This window comes from Tachyglossus aculeatus, chromosome 3 (assembly GCF_015852505.1).
Source record: "Tachyglossus aculeatus isolate mTacAcu1 chromosome 3, mTacAcu1.pri, whole genome shotgun sequence".
Lineage (NCBI taxonomy): Eukaryota > Metazoa > Chordata > Mammalia > Monotremata > Tachyglossidae > Tachyglossus > Tachyglossus aculeatus.
This window is the reverse complement of record NC_052068.1, coordinates 103,028,671-103,036,676: the sequence shown is the minus strand read 5'-3', so window position 1 is coordinate 103,036,676 and position 8,006 is coordinate 103,028,671. Positions and strand designations below refer to the sequence as shown.

Genomic DNA, 8,006 nt, shown 5'->3' with positions numbered 1-8,006 from the left:
ATATATCACACTAATCGTTGACCATAGTCACACCCCCTTTAAACACGAATGAGAGATCTATAATTCTTCTACAGGTAGATGGTGAACCTGACACAGTATGGAATGTCTTAGGGCTTTAAGTGTTTTAGGTTCTTGGGTTTCTGTAACCAGGTCATGAGCTTAGGTGATGTATTGTCCATTTTCTCCTCAGGTTCCCACTTGTGCCCAGACCCCCACCCCCGACCCCGGGGTGCTTACATATTGATTGGTTTACTCCCTCCCTCAGCACATAATAATGATTATGGCATTTGTTGAGCACTTACTATGTGCGAAGCACTATTCTAAGTACTGGTGCGAGGTGATACAAGGTGATCCGGTTGTCCCACGTGGGGCTCACAGTCTTAATCCCCATTTTACTGATGAGGGAACTGAGGCCCAGAGAAGTGAAATGACTTGGCCAAAGTGACACAGCTGACAAGTGGTGGAGTGGTATTAGAACCTGCGACCTCTGGCTCCCATGCCCGTACTCTTTTCACTGAGCCATGCTGCTTTCTTAAATACATATGTGCATCATCGATTGTACAGTTAACTTCTTTATTCTGATTAGCCTGTTGATAATATTTTTGGGGTTTTGTCTATTTTCAGTAGAGTGGAAGTTCCTTGTGGGAAGGAAACCTGTTTTGTAGATCTACTGTACTTTCCCAAAGTTTATTACTGTGTGTTGTGCCCAGTGGGGCTCAGCAAATACTACCATACTGGTCCAGATGCTTGTCATATCCCTACTAGACTACTACTTCCCAGTCCACGCAGACCTCTCTGTCGCTAGCCTCTCCCCTCCCTTGTCCACACTTCCCTCTGCTGTCCTGAACTTCTTTATTCTGATTAGCCTGTTGATAATGTTTTGGGGGCTTTGTCTGTTTTCAGTAGAGTGGAAGTTCCTTGTGGGAAGGAAACCTGTTTTGTAGATCTACTGTACTTTCCCAACGTTTATTACTGTGTGTTGTGCCCAGTGGGGCTCAGCAAATGCTACCATACTGGTCCAGACGTTTGTCATATCCCTACTCGATTACTACTTCCGAGTCCACGCAGACCTCTCTGTCGCTAGCCTCTCCCCTCCATTGTCCACACTTCCCTCTGCTGTCCAGATCATGTTTTCTAAAACATCACGATGCTTCAGCTTCTTCATCTGTAAAATAGGGGTTCAATGATTGTTCTCCTTCCTACTTAGGCTGTGAACCCCATGTGGAACCACGACTGTGTCTGACCCAATTGTGATGTACCTATGCCAGTGCTTAGTATATTGCTTGTCCCATAGTACGTGTAAAATTAATTAAAAAATAATAAATAAATAAATATTTTTGTTGTTATGGTTACTTGTAAACCTTTTTGGACAAACCTTATCCATCTCGAATTCACCCCCACTTCACTGCTCAAGAACCCAAGAACCAATTAACTATTCCTGAATTTTAACTTTCTTCTTCAACCCCCTGTGCCCCCAACTCCTCTTGCCACTAATGATCTATAACTTTGCTAAATAAATTGAAATCATTATGTTTGAACACCCTAAATTCTCCCCCATCACCTCCCTATCTCCTTCCTACCACTGTTCTGGTGCTGTGGGGACTGTGTGCTATAAGTAATTCCTGGATAAGGCCCTGAGGAGAACTGAAGCTCAGAGTGGCAAAGTGACTTGCAGAAGGTCGTACAGTAAGAACACAGGAATTGCCAGAAAAAAAGACCCCAAAGGAGGAGGCTTGACAGTTAGGAGAAAAGGAGGGGACACTAATGTATATGTTCAGTGATTAATTTGATTTCAGTGATTTCAATGATTTCTAATTGTGAATATTTGTATATCTGTATCTTTCATTTGAATATAAGCTCCTTGTGGACAGGGATTGTGTCAATCCTTTATTCAATACCTCCCAAACACCTGGTGTCAATCAGTAGAATTTAAAGAACACTTTCACTGGACTAAGCACTATACTAAGCACTTGGGAGAATACAATAGAGACACGATCCCTGACCTGAAAGAATGTACAATCTAGAGGAGAAGACAGATATATATGTAAATCATAGGTGGGTGGGAAGAAATAGCTTTTAAAGATATGGTCATAAGTGCAAAGGGATCAGGCGTGGTACCCAAGTGCTAAGGTGATGCAGAAATGATGGGGTAGAAGTTTTGGGAAAATAGGGTGGGCGATTTGAGACTAATCAGGGAAGAGCTCCTGGAGGAGATGTGATAAACAGTGGCCTGCCAGTTGTAAAGTGGGAGGAAGTTCCAAGTTAGGGGGAGGGCATGATTAAGGGTTCAATAGCAAAGATAAGCAGTACACTATGGGTGCTCAAAAACACTAATTCCACTCCTCCTCCAGTGGGCCGTATGTTTAGAGTACTAATTCCTTGTGGGCAGAGGAATTTTACATTCTGAATTTCTTGAGAGCTCAGTATAGTGCACCATACCGAAGCGGTGCTCAATAAATGCTGCTGGTGTGGATTACTGAATACAGCACTGGCTTGGGAATCAGAAGTACCCGGGTTCTAATCCTGGGTATGTCACATGTCTGCTGTGTAACCTTGGGCAGGTCACTTAATGTCTCTGGGCCCCAGTTACTCATTTGTAAAATGGGCATTAAGAGTGTGAGCCCCAGGTGGAGCAGGGACTGAGTCCAACCTGATTGATTTTTCTCTAGCCTAGCGCTTAGAACAGTGCTTAGCACATCGTAAGCACTTAACAAGTACCATAATTAATATTATTACCACCACTACGGAAGGCACGGTTTCAGAGAGAAGTCATTTTCTTTGCCAAGATCCTCTTCAGGGCCTCCTTGACATCTTTGCTCCTCAGGGAATAAATCATGGGGTTCAACATAGGGATGATGAGGGTGTAGCACATGGCAGCCACCTTGCGACACACTGGGGATGGAGGTGGGGTGAGGTAAACGAAAGACACCGTTCCATAGAGGAGGCTCACGACACCCAGATGAGAGCCACAGGTGGAGACAGCCTTCTTGCGTCCCTCAGAGGAGTGGATCTTCAGGATGGCAGAGCCAATGCAGATGTAAGAGCCCAGGATAACCAGGACCGTGGGCAGAATGATGACTGCGGCCATGACAAAGGACATGGCCTCCTGGACGGAGGTGTCAGAGCATGTGATCCATTGAAGCTGCTGGACATCGCAGTAGAAGTGTTCGATGACTCGTGAGGCACAGAAACTCACAGAGAATGTCATGGTAGACTGGAGAGTGGAGTTGATACAGCCACGGGCATACGAGCAAGCTACTATCCGGATGCAGAGGGACCAAGACAGGCGGGATGATTAGAGGAGTGGTGAGCTGATAGCGACTAGTCTGTCGTAGGCCATGGCCGCCAGGACGAAGCCCTCGGTCACAATGAAGGTAGTAAACAGGAAGAACTGGGAAGCACAGCCTGCGAAGGAAATGAACTTACCCTGTTCCTAGAAGCTAGCCAGTGCCTTGCGGGCGATGGCGGAGGTGTAAGAGAGGTCAATGAAAGACAGGTTCTGAAGGAAGAAGTGCATTGGAGTATGGAGCCGGAGGTCCCCTTGGATCATGGCTATCAAGCTAACGTTCCCAACCAGCACCAGACAGTAGGCCACTAGGAACACTGGGAAGGGGAAGATCTGGAGTTCTGGGTTGACCCTAAAGCCAACGAGGATGAAGTAGTTTCATCCAGTTGGCTTCTTCACTGCCCATCATTCATTCATTCAATCGCATTTATTGAACACTTACTGTGTGCAGAGCACTGTACTAAGCGCTTGGGAAGTACAAGTTGCCATCCTGCAGGTCTGCTGAGGAGCAAAGACTGTTTCAGAATAATTTGGCAGCCGAAGTGGTAATACCACTAGTATGATGGTAATGGTATTTATTAAGTGTTTACTAAGTACCAAGCATTGTTCTAAGCACTGGGATAGGTACAAGATAATCAGGTTGGACACAGCCCAGGTCCCACATGGAGCTCACAGTCTTAATCCCCAATTTAAAAGGTGACATAACAGAGGCCCAGAGAAGTGAAGTGACATGCCCAAGGTTACATAGGAGACAGGTGGTGGAGCTGATATTAGAACCCAGGTCCTTCTGACTCCCATGTCTGTGCCTTATCCACCAGGCTGTGTTGTTTCTCATCAGTGCTACTGCTATTACTACGTCTACTGCTACTACTACTATTACTACTTCTAGTAGTACTAGTACTAGTACTAGTAGTACTAGATAGCTACTATTATCATTACTACTAATAGTATTGTTACTATTATTACTAGTAGTACTAGCAACTGTTCTATTATTAGTTATTGTAATAGCAGTAGTCTAGTTGCCTATTGGCAAGCCTATGCTCCAAACTACCATTATCTGCAGTGAATGTCGGCTGCTGGGGCAGCTCAGAGTCCAATTACTGAGGCCTGGGAGAAATATCAAGGCCACCTGAGAGAAAAAGGGAGAGTAGACCCGCTGCTCCAACTAATATATGAGTTCCCGTGGTAGGGAGTGAAGGGAAAGCTAGCCAGGAAAATCAAAAGTAGCAGTAGAAATTAGTAGAGTTCAGACCTGAAAAAACTATTAATCTGTAGGCAAAGAGATGTCGTGGACTTCCTATATTAACTCTTCCAGGCATAAGAGCTAATGAAGACCCACACCATTATTATTATTACTACCAATGATAATATTAATAATAATAATATTTGTTGAGTTTTTACTATGTTCCAGACCCTGTACTAAGCACTGGGGTGAGAAGCAGCATGGCATAGTGGATAGAGCACGGGTCTGGTAGTCAATAGGTAATGGGTTCTAACTCCGGCTCTGCCATTTGTCTGCTGTTTAAAGTCACTTCATTTCTCTGGGCCTCAGTTACCTTATCTGTGAAATGGAGTTTGAGACTGTGAGTCCCATGTGGGTTGGGTAAAGTGTCAAAACTGATATACTTGTCTCCACTCCAGCACTGTGTACAGTGCCTGGCACAGTACCATCGTTATTATTATTATTATTACAACCAAACTGGTTTGGACACAATTCCTTTCCCACATGGAGTTTACAGTCTTAGTTCCCATTTTACAAATGAGATAACTGAGGCCCAGAGAAGTGAAGTGACTTGTTCTAAATTACAGAACGATGAGTGGCAGTCAGGATTAGAACCCAGCTCCTTCTGACTCCCAGGTCCATGCTTTATCCGCAAGGCAATGCTGTTTCTCTTATCATTCATGCATAGTATCCTTGGAACTGAGGAGGATTGGTTTATCATTTTGTTGAAAATATAAGAGGAGCCGTGATCAGAGATTAGGCACAAGATAACAACGCTTTCTACTGACCATTCTCCCCAGCATCTGCAGCATGAGACTTCCTTAATCCTTGGGAAGGCTAGTGACTGTGGTAGCCATTGCTGTGACTCTGGGTATGCCATGCACTCCAAATCACGGGGAACCTGAAATTCTGCTCCTCCAGTTACAGCTCCCTAATGACTTTTGTTTTTTATTTTGTGTTATGTGTATTTGTCCTTGTCTCTTATGCTGTCCATTGTTTTATTGTTTCATTGTTCTCACTGCGTGTCTCAAGTACTTGCCCCCATCTTTATTCATATATTGTGAGCCTCTCGAGGGACAAGATCTATGCCTAATTCCCTCATGTGTACTGTTTCCAAGTGCTTAGTACAGTGCTTTGCACATAGTACGTGATTAATAAATGTTATTTCCAGTACTAGACTAGTAGTAATCAAGATAATGCTACTAGCAGTTATGGTAATGGTAGTAACTAGTTGCTCCCACTTGTAGAGAAGCAGCATGGTCTAGTGGAAAGAGCATGGGTCTGGAAGTCAAATAACCTGGGTTCTAATCCTGGCTCTGCCACGTATCTGCTGGATGACCTTGGGCAAGTCATTTAACTTCTCTGGGCCTCCGTTACCTCCTCTGAAAAATGGGGATGAATCTGTGAGCCCTAGTTAGGACAGGGACTGGGTCTGACCTGATGATCTTGTACCTACCCCTGGCACATAGTAAGCACTTAACAAATACCACAATAATTGTTATCATTATTATTATTGTAAACTGGACCAAACCAGTTCATTCTTCGTTACACTACCTTGGGATGTAGCTTTTCTTTGAGCAGTGAGAGGGCCAGAGAGGGGGGTTTATTGGAGCTTCAGCAAGCAGGATTATGCTAGACAACAGGGAGCACTTTTCAAAAGAATCAGCGCTAGGGAATCGCTCTTAAAACCATCTGTAGAAGCTGGTCACTTTACAGGCAGGGGGATGGATTCGATGACCTTCTTTCCTCCAATATGAGCTCCATAGAAGTAAACTACAGAAATTGAGATGGCAGCATGAGAATCAAAGTGGCAGAGTGGCCTAGTAAAAACAATTAGGGACCAGGAGTCTGGAGAACCATCTTAAATCCCATCATCGTCTTCATCAGTGGTGTGTATTGAGCATTTACTGTGTGCAGAGCACTGTAGTAAGCACTTGGGAGGGTACAGGTCTGTTCTACCCTTTTTGTGGAGCCCTGAGCAGGTCATTTCACCTCTCTGTGCCTGTTTCTTCATCTCGGTCATAGATCGATGTGCCTGGGGTGGGACAGGGGTTGGATCTGATATGACCATCTTGTATCTACCTTAGCATTTAGCAGAATACTTGGTACATAGTAAGTGCTTAATAAATACTGTAATCATGTAATTATTAACCTTGGATTCTGGGGAGCTTGATGATGAAGTAGCGATTTCTCAGAAATCGCATCTTCTACCTGTGTACTCTCCCAAGCTGTACACAAGGAGTACAACTCTATCAACACTACTCGGTCCTTTTGCCTGACAGCTGCCAGTGGGCGTGGTCTGGAGCCCAAGTTCTTGTTCTTTCTGATAGGGAAGCACAAGACTCTGTTACGACTCGGGGACCTTGAGGATGACGAATCTCTTCTGAAGGGAGTTTTGCACTTCAGTCCAGGAAGATCCAGTGTTTTCTCAACCAGGGATGGGTCTGCTTTCTCCGCCCCTGAGTTCTTCCCCCGATCCCCCCCCCGCCCTTTCTTTCCTTTTCTCTAGGCCTCAGCAGTTGGCCAATCAAACGGAGCACCTCTGTCCCCCCAGGCACAGGAGCTCCTAATTCTAGCCCCACCATTGCCACTGGCCTGTTGTATGACCTTGGTGTAGTTATGTCACCTTTATGGGCCTTAGTTTCCTCATCTATAAAATAATACTTGCTTTTTCTTCCTTTGCAGCAGTGTTGTGAGGATGAATAATAAGCATTTTACATTTTCCTGAAGTGCTAAGCAAAAAACTAAGGCACGACTTCCTCCTCTTTCTCATCCTACTCCTCCTCTTCCTCCTCTTTTTTCCTCCTCTTCTTTTCCCTCCTCCTTTCCCTCCTTCTCCTCCTCTTTCTCCTCCACTCCTGATAGTAGCTTCCCTACGATGAGCAGCCTAATAAGGTTGGTATTGTTAGTGTCATTAAGAAACCCACGGATTCTGATAAATTAAAAACATCAGCCAGGCAGACCAGACTAACGAGGCCAAGCAGACAAGGTCTATGAAATGACAGAAAAGTCTCTCCTGTAAAGCCCTAGAAACGCTGAGATGTTTACTCCAGAGAAGAGAAGGCTTAGAGTGGGGGTCAGGGAAAGGGCTGGATGATGTTAAAAAATAATAATAATAATAATAATGTTATGGTATTTGTTAAGCACTTATTATGTGCCAAACATTCTTCTAAGCACTGGTAAGTACAAGAAAATCAGGTTGTCCCACTTGGGGCACACAGTCTTCATCATCCTTTTCCAAATGAGGTAACTGAGGCACACAGAAATTAAGTGACTTGCCAAAAGTCACACAGCTGAGATGTGACAGAGACAGGATAGGAACCTCTGACTCCCAGGCCTGTGCTCTTTTCACTAAGCTGTGCTGCTTCTCCGAGGGCTAATGTCCCTTACACTATGAGCCTCAGATGGGTCGGGGATTCTGTCCAGTCTGATTATCTTGTATTTACTCCAGTGCTTAGCAAGTATCTAGTCCCAAAGCAAGTGTTAAATAAGTATTAT

At 44.6% G+C, this 8,006-nt stretch overlaps 1 pseudogene; it reads right to left on the bottom strand.

The window, feature by feature from the left end:
• Nucleotides 1-2,758: 2,758 nt before the first annotated feature.
• Nucleotides 2,759-3,692, bottom strand: LOC119925917 (annotated as a pseudogene).
• Between the last annotated feature and the right edge of the window lie 4,314 nt (nt 3,693-8,006).